Raw genomic sequence first — 16992 nt, 5'->3', positions numbered from 1 at the left:
ACTGTGGTAGTTGCTCAGTAATGTCCCTACTTGGATAACAGTTTAGACACCAATCCTTAAATTGATAGTTTGCATACAGACTGCTAAATTTATGCAGGGAGCCTTACTGGACAAAGCCAGATAGTTTAATTGCTGGTTTTTACAAGAGAAAGCCTTGAAATCCCTGCTTTAGCTGGTGATAGCCATCTGAATTTTCCTTAACTTAAGGTTCGTATCTAAAATAAAATCTGAATCCCAGTTTCCTTACAGCCTTCATTACTCACTCTAAAAACTTTTAAAACAGGCCTTGCTTTTCAATTCTGGCATTTTTATTCATTACTTCAGTGCTTCAAATTTAAACCATTAAAAAACAGTGCATTAATACAGATACCAGACTTCTGCCATCCCTGTTTCTAATTTGGTTTTCCCTTGAAACTAACTCCAGCTCAGCTGGTGACTCTTCTAGACGTGGTACTATGAATGAACATCTGAAAATTTTTGCTTTACAACATTAAAACCCATTCTTTTGTAGAAAGAGATGTAACCACTTGCTTGAACTTACTTTGATTTTGAGTTTTAACATAAACTTGGATTTTTTTCAGAGAAAGCTCTATGTCAGATTTATGTCAATGCAAAATGTTTCACACAGACTTGAGTTCTGTGGCAAAGTTTGTAAAATTGGCATTTCTTTCAGGGCATATTTACACGATGACTTTCATGGCACAGGGAAGTAGTTTGTATAGAACATGTGAAAGCTGTTAGACCAAAGAGGAGGTTTGTAATCTTATTATAAATTTCTGTTCTAAATTCTAGGCATTTTTACATGGCATAATCCAGCTGTCTGACATTTTCAGTTAAATTATCATTAAAGCACCTTAAAAACAAATTGTGCATATTTAGCATTTTCATCTTTCCCCTTACCCACCATTAACTGCAGGGTAACATTTTGAATTTTCAGTGATGCATTTCAGGAGGCCCAGTGAGATGAACAGCACAGGCTGTAGAGTCGTACGTCGCTCACCCACTAACAGGGGCCTTTTTTTCTGTGAGTTTCCATAAATTAGATGTGGAGCCAAAGCAAGCAGAAGCTATTTTTAGTGCAGCAGCAGCAGCACTGCAGAACAGAAGCTGGCGAAGCTTCACGTGTGTCAGGCTGAATCAAAGGGAGTATCCCAGCAATGCAGTGTAAACAAAACAAGGGCGCTGTCAAAAAACAAGCTTCAGGTACTGAAAGAACCCAAATCAAAGCCTCACACGAGAGGCAAATGCACCATTTCTGTTTCTTAGGAGATTTTCCTATTTTGCAAACATGGGAGCCTAATAAGAATTCCATGTTTCCTGGTGTCCCATTGTCTCACTCGATGCAGTCTTTGCCATTAGGCATTTTATTTAGAAATTTTCTCTTTTATGTAGTAATTTTCTATCTTTTATCAAGAGTGTAGTTGTTGTCTGAAGACACATGAGTGTAGCACATGCAGCTGTCTGTCGAGCCACGGCCAGGGGATGTCCTTGCTGTGAAAGCACAGCTTTACAGCTTGGGAGATGTTGTTTTTCAGCAAGCAGAAGAGCAGTATGAGCAAATCACTCTTACACATGAATTGGATTGCTATATTCTTATGTGAGGTTTCTGATTCATAACTGGTATTTTTATTTTGTGGGATATTTGCATGAAATGCATTTGTCCTCAGAAATTATACATTAACCTGAGTAAATACTCAGTGAACCTTTCAAAGATTAACTTTTACTTAGTTTACTTTTGTTTCCATGTGTCTGCATGCTATCAGAGGCACAAGTGCAAGCTAGGTAGTTTCAAGACTGTCTTGTCTGTTACTCAGAGTCACTTGCAAAGGCCATGCCATGAAAGCTTATGGTCAGTCTGTAGCATCACCTTATTATTACTCAAGCAGCTGAGACACAGCCTTTATAAAGGTTAAGAAAGGTGTTGAAATTTTTCATTTCACTTGATAGTTTAAAAAAAAACAAAAAAACAAAAAACAAACAGGCTGCCTCCCTTCTTCCTGGAAACCACCTGTTCAGTTCAGGTGATGCATCCTTGGTTGATCCTGCACGTGCACGTATTTTAATGGACTTCAGGGCTTGAATTTGTTGGGGTTTCTCTTTCAGAAGCCTGGGAGATGGGAGAGTGATTGTTGGCCTTACAGTAAATGCAAATAGCTGTGGAAAAGGACTTAGGGAAAAGGTTGTCAGCCTAAGCTGAATTGTACTATTTCCCTACAATAGCAGCCTATGCAAAACAGGGTCATATGAGATTAATGTACAATAGGAACATCAAGAGAAATTCAAATATCAAAGCCAGTTATGTCACGAATGGCACAAAAGAGCTCTTGAGTGCGATACATCCCTCTTGTTACCTCCCTGCTGCTCCTGCCTGGGTTTTCCCCCCTGGGCTGGGAGGAGAGTCACTTAAGCTGGCATCTGGGTTTGGAAGGAATAGTGATATGGGCTCCTAGGCACATCAGACGTGGCATGAGCCCTCTATAGGTGCTGTGAGTCTTCTTGGAATTGTCAGTTTAGTAGGCCTTGATATCAAAGAGGACCTGTAGCCCCATCTGACCCACTGGCTGTACATTTTTGTTTATTTTTTTATTTTAGGCAAGTTGCAGCCAGGAAAAAAATCAACATAGAATGTAATGTTGAGAATAGGAAAAGCTAAGAAACAAAGAGTAGAAACAGGAAATTGTTAAAGAATGTTTCATGCACTCTAAATTCATTCAATAATGATTAAGTCTTTTTTCATGGAATGTTTTGGGTAACTCAAAACTTGGAGCCAAGAGTTTGTAAACTATTCATTCAGATATTAATATTTCTTTTTTTTTTTTTTAAGGAAAGTATTTTGACTTTTTGAGGCCAGGTTTTCAAGTGCCTGTAGCCAAACCAAGGGAGCACCCAGCTGAACTCAGAATTCACAGTTGCTGCATGAACTGAGAATCTGAGTGTACCATACTGCCTTACTGTAAGCTAAAATTACAAGATATGGCCATGAATATCTCTGAATAAACCCCTGAACTTACTTCTTTTCAGTTCCTTTGCACAGGTACGCTGCCTCCTTATTCCAGTACCCATCTCTTCCTCTTTAAAATGCAAGATGCAGCACATTCTCATGTCTCTTTTTTCTAGAATGGCTTCTACCATTGTAACTTCAAAACACAAATAAGCTGAAAACATTTTTATTTGAAGTAACTGTAAATCACAGGAAAGTAGTTGGTTGTCATCTAGAATTTTTGTGGTGTGTTTAGGTCTCAGAAAACCAGAATTTGGAGAGCAGGAGCTAATTGTGCTTTGGCCAATACTAGCAAACAATGTTGTTCTTTCTGTAACAAGTAATTTGCTGTTTATTCCCAGCAGATCTGCCACACCGAAACAGAAGTCAGTAATCACCTACATGTTTGTGGCCAAACTGAGTGGCCTTGCAGTGCTGACACTGCTTAGGAGGGCTGGCAGTTGTGTGTGTTGCAACCACTGCATTTCCTGTCCCAGCCCTGGGAGGAAACCAAGGCAGGCAGCAAGGGTGGGGAATCTCCTGCTCGCTGGATGCCATGCTGGCCTTTTAGACACACACCTCAGTGTTATCAGGAGTAAGCAAAATAAATAAATCGGTGTGCCTGTGAGGCCGTATGTCACATCCAGCTCACAAATTATAGCTTCTACAGCACAGCTCGCCGCTAAAACACCCATAAAACAGATTTTACTGAATGAAGCATAGAGCAGAGATGGCACACTTAGGAAGTAATTGCACTGAGCTCTTAGTGATGCAAAAAATTGCAAGTTGGAGTAATAGTTGCTGTGAATCTGCTCGCTGCAGGGGAACTTAGAACAGATGCTACTTTACTTGGATACTAGGATACAATCTTTCAGTGGGTCAGTTATGACATGTATGTAAACAAAAAATCTATTAAAAGCCATCCTATTAACATACGGCAATATAATTGTACAGGAAGAAGGTTTCTTGAAAATTATGCTGGGTTAACATATGACTGCTTAAATTAACTTTGGCAGATAGAACTGTTTTAATTAGGTAGTGAATTAAATACAACTAGATCAAGGCTGGCATTATTATATATAGTTGCAAAACCTTTGCAAGGACATAATATTTGTAAACTGCTTGCAAGAGGTGTAATTTTCTTGTTCCACAGTCTCTGGTGAAGAAGCTGCTATACATGAGCCTTAACTTTCCACTGATTTACAAAATTCAGAAGGTTTTTTTCATATTTCTTCTCTTGCCAGCTCCTTTTCAGGCTCTTTTAATCTTTTGACACAGACTACAGGTGCAATTGCAGCCCATGTGGACACACCCAGCCTGCCATTAACCTAACCAGTCTGGGCACCTGTGCAGAAAAGAAGCTTAAATACAGTCAGGTTTCTAAAGTACAAGGCTCAGGTGCTAAAGCCTTGACATAGCAGATATACAGCTATCCATGACTGATCTAGCTAATTTAAATTTCAGTCAGTGTCTGCAGTGATTCTCTGTATGCCTGTGGATCACCATGAAGATAATGTTTGAGGTATAATTTTCTCAAATACATAGTTATGTACCTGTCCTGTGGGTGTCTTTTTTTTTTTTCTGTAATGTGAGTTTCGTAAGCTCTACTTCAGCATTTCCTCTTCCTTATCCAAATTACCTTTTCTTTGATATTTATCTCTTTTTCTTTATTAATTTCCACATCTTGCTCCATTATTCTCAAGTCTATTAATTTGAAGTAATGATACTGGATTTTAATAATCATGTTTCCTGACACATTGGGAAAACCCTTCTTACTTGTTCTACAAATATGAAGTATTTAGTAGCCTCCACACCCCTTGCTGAGCTTCAAAGGTAAATTGCAAAGTGTGCTTGATTTCATTCTAGGAAAGAAGATCAAGTTGCTGCATTAATTCCACTGGGAGTAGAATAAGCTGCATGTTTACCTAGACTCATAGAATCATCAGGGCTGGAAGAGACATTTAATATCACCAAGTCCAACCATGAACCCAACACTACCTCTGTAAAACCCTAAACCACATCACCCAGGGCTGGATCCAGACACCTCTTAAACACCTCACTGGGCAACCTACTTCAGTGCCTAACCACTCTCAGAAATCACTTAATCCCTCCAGTATCTGAAACATGGCTAGGCACTTGTTAGTTAGCTAGACACAGGGCAGAAAAATGCCTGCCCCTATGAGATTAAACATCAAAAAAACTTTGTTATAAATACCCAACAGAAGGCAGAAATATCCTTGTTTTGTGTAACATAATTGAGTAAGGCATACAGGTGTTTTTCTGCTGTTGTGGATTGTCTTTTGTTTGTTTGAGTCTCTGTGTATTTTCTTAGAAATACTCAGTTATTTCAGCAACTTTAAGTAATATCAGCTGGCTTGCTTTTAGTTGTTACATTCCTGATTATATACCACGTATAGGAAGAACTACCTACTGCATATGCAGCATACAGAAATGGAGCTGAGGAGGTGATATTTTCTTAGTTTCATCATGGGTACAAACTACAGCTCATCTGTATCCTCTTTCTAAACAAAACCCTTGCTGTCAGCAAAACATCCTGCAAAGGGTCCCCTCCCACAGCATTGTCATGCTTGTGTCCTGCAGCAGAACTGCTCTTGCTGACAGAGGGCCTCCTCCTTGGGGGTAGGTTTGCCCCCCTGGTCTTAACCTTTAAATGACAGATGAATTAAAATTGGAGTTTGTATCAAGCAGCTACCTATCACTGACAGATTTAACCACTTTAATGAAAAATATACGTATTTTGTGTTAATACAGCAGTGATAAGTCTGAGTGCTGAGTTGATGCTAATGAACAGTATTATATGGTAATGCTTGGCAATGCCAGTCCATCTCCCCCCTCTCATAGGTGCTTCTTATGTTCACTTTGTACTTGTTGCTAGGCTGAGATTTGGGCCTTCTTGCACTAATTCAGCAAGTGGAATTTTATGTCACAAAGCAAGACAGGTGGGGGAAAAAACCCCAGCACTCTCAGTGTGCATCCAGCAGATAGTGCTTCTCTCATCTAGTACTTGGCAGGAGATTTTTTCTGTTCTTGGATCCAGCTGAATATCCTCAACAGTCTCAGCTTAAGGTCTCTGAAGAGGATCTTGAATAAATTGTACTCTGAAATACACACCTCTCTCAGTTGTTTTTTCCAAGATGGCAAAAAGCTGTTGAGTTACAGAATTAAGACCCTGTAAGCAAGCAGAGGAATCCTGGTCATCAGTAGAGAAAGAGTGATATGATCAAGCAACTTTCCTAGCTGCTGGAATTTTTCTTTGGATAAGGCATGCAGGTTGCAAGGTGGAAATAGTGTATTTGGATTCTAACAAGTTCTACAGCAGTGACAGAAAATAGCTAGTGGTGAGAGCTGAGGGCCTTTTCTGAAAGGATTGTGAGAGAAGGCATGAACTTAGAACAATAGCGTTTTAGAATAAGACTGTATAATGTAACTTTGAACTATTTATAACATGCACAGAGATAGTGCAGGTACTTGTGTTTAGTGTAATTATGCTTATGCAATCAGCTTTTTTAGGAAGATAACCATTTGACTAGTTTATTTTTGGAAATGTACTCCAGGGTGCTAAGATGTGTATCTATATATCTGTCTTTATATAATTTCCAGCTTCGGTTCTAAATCTGTTTTCTGTAACTGTCAGGAAATATCCGTCTACCTATAAACTGTATGAGGCTGATTAATGACTGATGGTAGACAAATCTACAAATATCAAGCTTTTGGCATCATAAGTGAAAATGCCTTGCTTTGTAAGAGGGGGAAGGGGAGAAATTAATTTCCTGTTTAATTTCTACAAGAAAAAACCCACAGCCTGACCAGATGGAATTTCTTTTGTACTATAAATAACAAACCTTCCTTTCTTTCATGGTTTCAATTTTTATATATTTCTATCTAAACTGCTTCTTCCACAATATTCTTTGTCCTGCTGTGTTCAGGGATGTTCCTTCAGATGCTCAGTAGATGATGTAAATAACAGAACAAAGCTCTTCAACACTGATAAAAATGTATATCAGTATATATCTGTAAAACTCTAAACATGCTGTGTGGCTACCTGGGGCAGTCCCAATCACTTGAATGTGTGTTCTGGGGATAGTCAGAATTAAAGACATCTTGTCTAGATTTGGCGCTCATCTAGGTAAATGGGTTTATTAACAGTTACAGGAAATATTGACTGCCTAAAAATGTTGGGTTGTGGGTTTATGGGAAATGCTTTTTTTTCCCTCAAAACACTGCATGTGTATTTCATGTCATGTCATAATTCACTTTCTCAGTTGGGTGTAGTTTGGCAGTATTATTTTTATTTATTAAGGTTAAAACATTGCTTTCTCATTATATCTTTCATTCCATCCCTTTCCTTAACAATTATAGGTCATGTTTAATGTTAAAACATTGATCATTTTCATAGAAGCTATGATGCCACAGTGCACTGGCTCTTTTGTAAAACTCTTACTTTGAATCCCTCACGCAGTGTTGTGCATGGACACATCTTTGACTATTGGTGTGTATATGGCAGCTATACTAAATTTTAATTGCAGCCAGCTCATTACCAGACTTCTGGTGATAATCAGTATAGTTGTGTTAAAGCACTGAATACAAAAAAAAGTCTAGTTGAATCACCAATGCTGTGCTCTTGTATTCTACTTCCAGCACCTCTGTCTTCTGTCCTATTTAAAGACCATAGTCATTCAGATTCTCAAAGCAAACAAATTTAACTTAAAAACACTTCATGAAAGGATAGAGGTGGGGTAGGGCTGTAAAGAGCTGAGATGCTAGAGCTTAATTCACTTTTCTGGTCTCTTTTTTTGTTCTTCTGATGTAATTAAGCAGGGCATGGGTGTTGCATGATGTTGTACTCCTTGCCAGAACAGAAAACATTTTAAGGTGAACTGCTGAAGAAAATCAATTACACTGGAAAACAAATCCTGCATGCATAATTAACAAAACCTCCTTAGCACTTGTGAGGCTATTCTTCTCAAGAGGCAAGTTGGGGTTAATGATGGCAAATTATGGGGTTTTCCTGGTTTTCCTAGTTGCTTCAACAGATCAGTGTGCAGGTCTTGCTGTATAAGCAGTGAGTGTCCTGGGGCCCCCTCAGCTTATGGGCCAGCCCCTGTTTTGTTGTGGCAAATGATCCTGGCCCTGGCAGTCACCAGGGAGACAGCAGGCCCTTCCTGGAAAGTGGAAGGACAGACCTAGGCTGTGTCTTTGCTGCAGTGTCCCCATAGGTCCATCCACATTATAATGAGGAGAAGTGTTTAAAATACAATATACCATACTAAGAGGTAAAGCTGGAGCCTGCCTTGATCCTGGTGGCTTGGTGGAGGTTGCAGAGGAGCCTGTCAGTGCTGGTGGTGGATTGTGCACTGGTGGTTCCCTTGGGTCACATGTGGGCAAAACCACTGTTAGGTAGGGTGGTTTTCTTGCATTTATTATATCCTGTGCTAAGCATTGGAAGATATGAGAGAGGGCTAACAATCTGTATCTAAAGCTGCTGGATTTTTGAAAAATTACAGGTTACTCTTAATAGCAAGATAATTACACTTGTGGAGAATGACACAGTTGTGATCATTCCCCAGAATAAAAAGCCACCTCTGTACTTTCTAAGTACAGAGACATGCTGTGATGTCACATGGTGTTGGGCAGTAGTTCTGACTGTGGGGTTTAGAGTTGGGCTGCAGTGAGTGAAGAGTGGGTCGTCATTTGCTTTGAGGGGGAAAACCCTTCATTAAGGCTCCACATATCCAGAATTTTGCACACATTACTGATCTTTTAAGCATGAGTGCTGTCCCATTGAATTCCAAGGTCTTGTCACAATCAGTAGGATTACTTACATCCTTAAAACTATGCTTATGAGGGAGTCTTGGTAGAATCAAAGTTTTTCTTGCACTGAACTTAGTCCTTCTGTATATCTAAAATATTGAATCACTCTGACATAATAAAAAAAAGTGCAGGGAAGCTCAAAACTGACACGTAGTCAGAATATCTTGCCATTTGTTTGAGTTTATTTTATCTACTTTTGTTCTACAGTTATTTAAGTTCCCTCTTAATTGTAGCTTCTGTGAAAAAAATGCTCACCCTGAAAATGGTGTCAGTTTTGAGGAAAGGGTCAGCAGTTTTTCAGTGCACTTCTATTATGCTCCAGATTAATTTTGGTCATCATTTCTTTCCTGCTGGCATGGGCTGTCCATGTCTTTTCTAGAGGAGCAGAGGTGGCCCGGGACATCCACGAAGGATGGTGGTGGAGCCAATCATACAATTTCTCAGTGCTGAGATGGGGAGAAACACAAATACAAGGCATTTAGAAAGGTTGGAAACATCCCCGTTTTCTCACTTCTCTAATTTGGCTTTTGTCCACATGAGGTTTTGACACCAAATCTGCTCAGAAGTACATTGCAGTGCTTGAGCTGAATTTAGATCAGAGCAGGCCCAAATCTAACATGTAACCAATAAATGAAGATATATGTCCTAAAGATGTGTTGTTGTTTGTTACTTACATGTCTTGATTTGTTGTAGGGTTTTCAAGGTATTAGAAGTACTTTTAAAAATACTGAAATTTAGAAACCATAGTCAAAAACATTTCATTTAAATATGAGTATTATTTGTTTTCACTTTTTGAATGAATTGCATTGAGACCTTCTCAAAAAAACATCTTGCAAAACAGATGAAGTATCAGTGTCTGCTGAAGTAATAAATGGCTTTTGATTTCAAAATATCACAGTTATGTTGTAAACCTGTACTTTTTGGGTTTTCTTAAAATTTTTGTCAAGGCACCCCCAAACAAAGTAATGCCCCACAAAGCAAAGTTATTATTCTTCTGAAGGAATTGTTTTGACATCTAATGCATGATGCCCCATTGCAGTACAGTCATTTGTTAGGAGCAGGAGATCAGTATTTGTAGTGCTGGAGTTAGGACTGGATTATGTGTAATCTAATTAAGGAGGTTACTAACAATTTGAAGGGATTTTAAGATTGGCAATTATCTGTGTGCTTATTTGATTAAAATAAATGCTTGCAGATTTAGCTGCCATACCTGTGCTCTGGTATTTGGGATCAGAAATCACGTTTGGTTGGCAGTAGAAGAAACAAACAACAACAAAACTTCATGGTTTAATTCTGTTTCTGTGATGATTTCAATAGAATGTGTACGCCCTAATTAATTTTCACTGAATTGCAGTGGACTTTATCATTAAAAGCCCTTTTGAAGAAAGGTTTTTTTAGGAGAGGGAAGACCACTTTTAAAAATAACATAGAGTCAATCTAAAAATTCATTTTTTAGGTAGTGGGCAAAGACAGTTATTCAATAGGATATGCCTTCGCTCAGGGCTGAGTCTTTGTTTGTAACTTTGCAATTTAGGTCTGGTATCACTTAATGAAGCTTCCCAGACTTCTTGTTTGAAAAATGTCCAACTCTGTGTGATTGAGAGTTTCATCTCATTGTAGAGCCAAGATCCCAGAGAATAAAATCCCAGAGGATAAAGGTTTTTCTTCTTCTTCTTCTTCCTTACACTCCACTTTGGATCCTTCCACCTCTACTTCCTGAGGGCTTGAAGAACTTTTTTATTAGAGGTTTGGTTGAATTCCGACTTTCTGTGAAAGCAGTTCAGATCCTTAGAGGTCTTCACAAGAGTCGTTCTCGCCCTCAGCACGAGTGCTGGGCACTCTCCTTCTCAGAGCATATCCCAGCATCTGAGCCACAATGTCGTAGACATGGTTTGATGAGGGAAAGGGAATCTGTTAGGGAATTTGTTGTTTTAGGCATCCTTATGTTTCCAGTGAGAAAGAAAAAGCCAAAGTATAAAAAGGCATCTCCTTTTCTCCCTGAAAATACAAAACTTGCACCTGCCCTCGGAGCCTGACCACAAGGTGACCTGCCTATATATGTAGGCAGCTCTAAATCATTGCATGAACACGAGTGATAGTTCCATATTTAAAGAACAAATGATTCCTGGTTTCCATTTCCACAGGTTACATTCAAGCTGGAAATAGTATTTTTAATCTTCTCTTTAAAAGAAAAAAAGAGAGAAAAGACAACATTTTGACATCTGAACTGATATGTGGCTTTGGGTTTCTGACATTTATGGCTTATTTGTATATTCCTTTTCAACCTTCTCCAGCTGCTACTGCATAAATCTTGCACGTTTTTCCCACTAACTGTATGGATGGAGAAGACAAATTAGGAAGTTCAGCTTCTTTCTCAGTGCCTGTTTTTAGGAGTTTCAAGAGTAGTCCAGGATCTGAAACTGGCCTTGGTGAATTCTTTTCAGTAAGGTAGCTTTTATCAAGTTTCTGCCCTTTCTTGTAGATGTGAACATGGTGCAAAGCAATAGCTCTAGGAAGTGGCAGGGTGACTTTTCAGCTGTAAAGGCCTAAGTTGTTCTCATAGTAGCACTATCATGCCCTCAGGGGTAGTGATATTGGCCACAATCCTGCAAGGAGCTGCAGCTGCCAGGCTCCCAGGTGGCTCCCTGCAGATCCTCAGGCTGGCTGGGCCATGCTGAGACCCAAGAAATGACAGCTGCCTGTTGGGTACAGGGTAGAGAGATTAAAAACAGAAGCGTAACTTAATCTTTAAAGTAACTCGAAGCAGGACATAATCAGGTTGTTGCATAATTATTTTCCTTGTTCCTCAAACTCAACTCATTGTATACTGTTTTAATAGTACAAATGCACTGTGCACTGTAAAAGTCAAGAAAAATTGATGAGAATGTAAAGAAACTTACAGGGAGTACAGCATTAGGAACGCTTTTCACAAAATGCTCTATTAATAGTAAGAAGTTGTTAATGTGACTTCCTCTCAGATGTACAGTTAGCAGGGTTGTAGGGCTAGTTTTTAACACTGAGCTGTTTAAATAGCTTATAGCTGTTAAATGGAATTAGGCCAATTATTAGCAAGTTGGATATAGTCACTGCTTTCTTCTCCTTCCTTTTTTGTAGTAACAATTCATCTTCTTGCTTTAGCTCCATGCCTTCCTCCAGCTACCCGAGGTGATCACTCAGCCAAGCTGTAGGTGGTGTGACCAGTTGCTTGAATACATTCAGTGGTTAAATATATTCTGTTCTAAAATGGGCAGAATAATGGTGATTTAATGAAAACATCTCAGCAGCAGCAGCATTTGTAATGATACAGGAATTTTCTTATGACTCTAATGGTTATGTCTAGCATTTTTATCTGTATTGTTAGACCTCTGCTTGATGTTACTACTTTCACCTGGTAATTTCTAGGGCAAATGATCATATACAGATATTTACCTGGTGCTGTTTTTCATTAATAGCTGTGGAGTGTGTTGTACATGGGAATAAGAAGGATAACCTGTCTGCTCTAGACTACAATTAGGGAAGCCCTAATAAACTCTAGTGCCTGGCATGAGCAAGTTTGGGAAGAACAAGCTTTGAGTCCTTCCCATTGAAGGTGAACTGTTGCCGTGTCGCTGTGCTTTGCTAAAGGGAAGGCAACAGGTCTACCTCTGAATGATGGGTGAGGTGGTTCTGTTGGGTGTTTGGAGGTTAAATGCTCAGGAACTGCTGGAAGGATGTCAGTTCTCATCATCCTTCTGTCCTTCACTCCTGAGCCATTGATTTTTGGCCTGTTGTGTAAGTTTTCTTGCCTTGAACATTGACAAGGTAATATCCTATGTCAGTAACTCTGAGAAGAAACTGGTGAACCCCACAGCAGCCCAGCACATCAAAGGATTACTCAGAGTTGTGTCCAGCATGACCCTTACCTTTAGTGAAACATGTCCTTCACACAAGGTAAAGGTATGAGAGTGCATGTTAAAGCTGGGACAAGGATTAAGGAGTGCAAAAGAGAAATGATCTGTCACACTTCATAAACTGCAGTAAGGTAAAAGAAATTGTTCCAGGTGTTCTGCAAGATCAGCATTAAGAGTTTCTTTTTTCCACTGTGCAGGAAGCCGCTTGCCTTCCTGACTTTTCCATGGAAATATTTTTCTGTTTCCTTAGTTTGCACTGATGGCATACTTCAGGTTTTACATGCAATCCCAGAAAGCTTCTTCTCTGGTAGGATGGTTGTCAGGAGCCCTCATATTCCTTGAATGGGTGTTACCTGTAGAAACTTCAGATGCTGTCTATGTCTTGGAGCCTCCAACATATTCTCATGAGAGCTGTGATCCTGTGATTCAAATGTCAATCCTTGATGCTACTGCAATTCTCCTGTTTAACACCAGCACTCACTCAGACTCCAGCCATGTCAATTCTCCTGGCCATGTCAACACCTGACAAGCATGATAGGTGAAAGCAAACAGATAAGACTCTTGTTTTGCTCAGGATTCTAACATGCTGTTCCTTTCATTTACATGTCAGCAAAAATGCACAGGTCTGAAAGCAGTAAGAAACATGCATATGTGCTTTTTCTGGCCAGGAGCGTTTACCACCCTAAAGAATTCACTATTCTTCATCTGGGTTTTCAAGAGAGTATTAGCATCCTCTTTGGGGAATCATCTGGCTTGATTTTAGGCCTGAGAACTTTTGGCAGCAAGTTCTCTTGCACTGTGGGTTTGGACTGGTGCCACAGGTAAACACAAACTTCTCATGACTTCCTCTTCAGTCTAGTTTTTTTTTTACCTTTGTTTCTCCCATTTGAGGATTTTCTGCTTTCTCTTTTGTAGAAACCTGCAGTCAAAGTGGTTTTTCCTTTTTGGCAGTCACCATAACAGATTTATTATTCCAAACCACTTCCACCAAAGTGATCTTCAATTTCCAACAACCATTGCTGTTTCTAACCTGGATTTGGCATTCTTCAGGTCTCATAGTGCTCGGTGAATTTGTGTACACTAGGAAGATATCTACAGTGCAACCATTTTTTAAAACAAAACCATCAGTGAGTTGCACTGAAGTAATTTTCCATTAGAGAGAGCAAGATAAACTTGTAAGCAACAAGGGAAGCTCTGTTTGCAACATCCAGGGAAGATACATTTTGTTAACTTTTGACATCCCCTGGCAAGGCTGTGGTATGTATCTGGTGCTTGTAAACCTGATGCATATTATAGCTTTGAGTTATTATCAAGACTTTTTCCCACAGCTCAGCTTTCCTGAACATAAAAGTCCAAGTCTTTTTTGAAGAGTTGACCAGAAGAGATGGAGGTGAGGTCTTGTATGCACTTCAGTTAGTGGGACATAAACCCAAGCTTTTGATCTGTTCTTCTGTCAAAAGGCATTTTGCAGGTCCTGATGGGACAGCTGCATTCTGCCCACGTGTCTCATCTGATGTTTCAGGTATTCTCAGCTTCCCTTCCAGCACCGGTCTGTGTAGTTGCTGGAAGATGCTAAACAGTTGTTTCATTCAGACAGTGGATAAAAAGATCCTAATCTGCCATACATGAGCTCACAAAGCAGTCAGGATCCAGATATCTCTGGATACCACAATATGAGCTTTCTGCTTTCAGGTTTTTATCTTTGGGTCCTCTATTCAAAATTGCACTTATGACTGCAGAATGTGCAGAACTCATTGCAGAACTCAAATCTGGATCTGTATAAACACTCCATGGGTGTATCAATATGCACATAACGATTGCCTGCCTAGGATTATCCACTCACAAGGAAGAAGAAGATACACTGAATTTAGTGGATTCAAGCTGGTCAGAAGGAGGGTCTGCATGTGCCAGTCTAAGCCTCAGATTTTATCAGTGCTTCATTCTTAGTCTGTGTTTTGCAGTGGCTCCACCACTTGCACCCCTGGGAATAAAACGTCTGAACACACGCAGTAGAAAAATAATGTCCCTTTTAAAATAAGTAAATAAATTACCTTTCTTCTTTATTCTCTCTTTGCCTGTCATCTTCCCTGTTCTCTGAGATCCCATGTGGCAGAAGTTGCAGATGATGAGTCTCATTTCTGCTGGAGCCTGTTAACCTTTCTGTGTGAATGACAGTTTTCCAGATTTAAGTCTTAGTCAGTGTTTATGTTAAGAAGAGGGTTAATGATGATCCCCCATAGGCCTCTCGCTCGGAAAGCAAAAACATCTGCTTAGCCAAGAAGTGGTTAGTTTGCTAAATTTAGAAGGAAGAAATGCATTTCCCAAAATTTGCACTGCTTCTTAACAAATTTAGGGAACCAGTGGGGGCAAGCAGTTATGGAAGTCATACTGTTTATTCATTTTTAGTTTAGTTCATGTATTTTCAGTTAAAAGTGAGATTGTTCTTATTGAACAGAAGGGGGGTATTACTCATATGTCTGAAACATTTAATGCAATTGAACTCTTTGTGCATTTGTTTAGGTTAATAGCTGGACACATACCAAAGCCTGTGAAGCTTAGAGATGTTCTGCAGTACGTGCTTAGTGGTGGAGAAAGTGAGTTTGAAATGGATGTCTGCTAGGAAACTCCCTTAACCAAACCCATAGATCAGGAGAACTACAGGTTTTGGCCATCTTTCTGTCTCCTCACCAAATGTGCCTCCAGTTGCCACCAGCAGTCTGGCTCCTTACAGGAGAAGGTCACGCGATGAGTGGTGTATGAGCCCTTGGTTGCAGCCATCATTCTTTGTCTTTGCTCTTAGTGTCTTGGCCAAAGGTGCCATCAGTCAATAGGGTTAAACTGGACTTCTCCTGCTTTGTGCAATGGTGAGGGAGCATTGATGGCTGGTACCAGTAAAGCCTCTCATGACAGCAGTGCTCTTGATGACTTCATGGTGGCTGGGGCCACAGCTGGCAGCAGCCGTGGCCAGTGACAAAATGGGATGGATTATGTGCTCCCAGTCATGCTTGTGCAGCAAACTTGGGTGTCCAGGAGAGGTCACCATCGGTGGCCCAAGACCCTCCCAGTCTTGTTGTCCCTCTCCCTCTGGAGCAAGCACAGTGGCCGGTGCTGCTCTAGGGAAACACACAGCTTTGCTAAAGGCTGTAGAATCCTCTCACTTGTCTGTGTTCCCCAGCAGACTGGTGGTGACCCGGCTCCAGCCGCTGCATCCCCCCAGGCCGAGCAGAGGGCTGGGCAGATGCTTTGAACCGCAGATCCTCAAGCTTCCCTGGGCGGAAAAGGAGCTGGCGGTTTTCAGGCATGACTGTACTTTGCTCTCCCTCTTGGCATCTTGTTTAACCTTTTCATCTCCTGACACAGCAGGCTCTCCTTGCTGGCGAGCTGGGAGGTGCGGATGGGTGAAGGAATCCCACCGGTTTCTGGTCATCTCCACGCAGCCCTTTGCCAGCCCAGGGCAGCGCAGCATGAGCTCTGCTGGGAGGCTGGCGGGCCGTGGGCAAGTACGGGAGTGAAAACTGAAAAAGAGGATGAGCAAAGTAAATTCAGGAGATCTTTGCTAAATTCATGTTTTACCTGTGTTAGAGGAAAAACCTCACGGCGAGACTCAGCAGAGCCTCACTCCGCCTGCGGACACGCTCTGGGGAAGCGGTGGGCAGGGAAGGGAAGGAAGGAAAAGGAGCGGGAGCCGGGCAGAGAGCGCCCCCTCCCGGCTGTCACCCCCCGCCACCGCCCGTGTGTCACCGCCCGTGTGTCACCGCCCGTGTCACCGCGGCTGGAGGGACGCGGAGAGCGGGATCGCGGTGAAACAGAGCCTCCGTACAGCCGCGAGCATCCAGGGCACGGAGCAGGTGCCAAAGCCGTGTGACAAGTACATCCGTGGGTTCCCAACCCTGCTGGAGGCGTGCTCTGTTCCAGCAGCATCTTCAGTACTTGCGTGTCTGTTTTGGGTGTTCTGTTCCATAACAGCAGCAACTGGTGATTCAAAACTGGGGCACAGCACCCGTGAGCCGGGGTGGATCCCAAACAGGTCTGGTTCTCCCTCTTCCCTCTGCCCTGCTGTGCCCTCTCACCAATGCTGGCTCCTGGTGGGAAGTGGCTGCAGAGTGCTGTGGAGGGAGACAAGGGGAGTGCTCCTCTTGCACGTGGAAGCTGTACTTAAAGTATATAGATTTAAATTCAGCAGGAAAATCATTAGCCACTAAATTTTGCCAAGCCTTCCAAGGGATTTCTGCTGATATTTTCAGCAAATGACTTGGGAAAATGAATCCTTTAGGGGTTAGAGTATTACTG

The 16992-nt window shown here is 41.1% G+C and overlaps 1 protein-coding gene across 2 annotated transcripts in view; it reads left to right on the top strand.

Moving 5' to 3' along the window:
* GNAL (G protein subunit alpha L) overlaps positions 1-16992 on the top strand; it is a 181013-nt gene that overhangs the window by 146427 nt on the left and 17594 nt on the right. The gene's annotated exons all lie outside the window — the stretch shown is intronic.

Source organism: Agelaius tricolor, unplaced genomic scaffold (genome assembly GCF_023055355.1).
Source record: "Agelaius tricolor isolate 1412-34295 unplaced genomic scaffold, bAgeTri1.0.p SCAF_2, whole genome shotgun sequence".
Lineage (NCBI taxonomy): Eukaryota > Metazoa > Chordata > Aves > Passeriformes > Icteridae > Agelaius > Agelaius tricolor.
The sequence above is the reverse complement of the archived record's forward strand: the minus strand, read 5'-3'. Positions and strand labels throughout refer to the sequence as shown.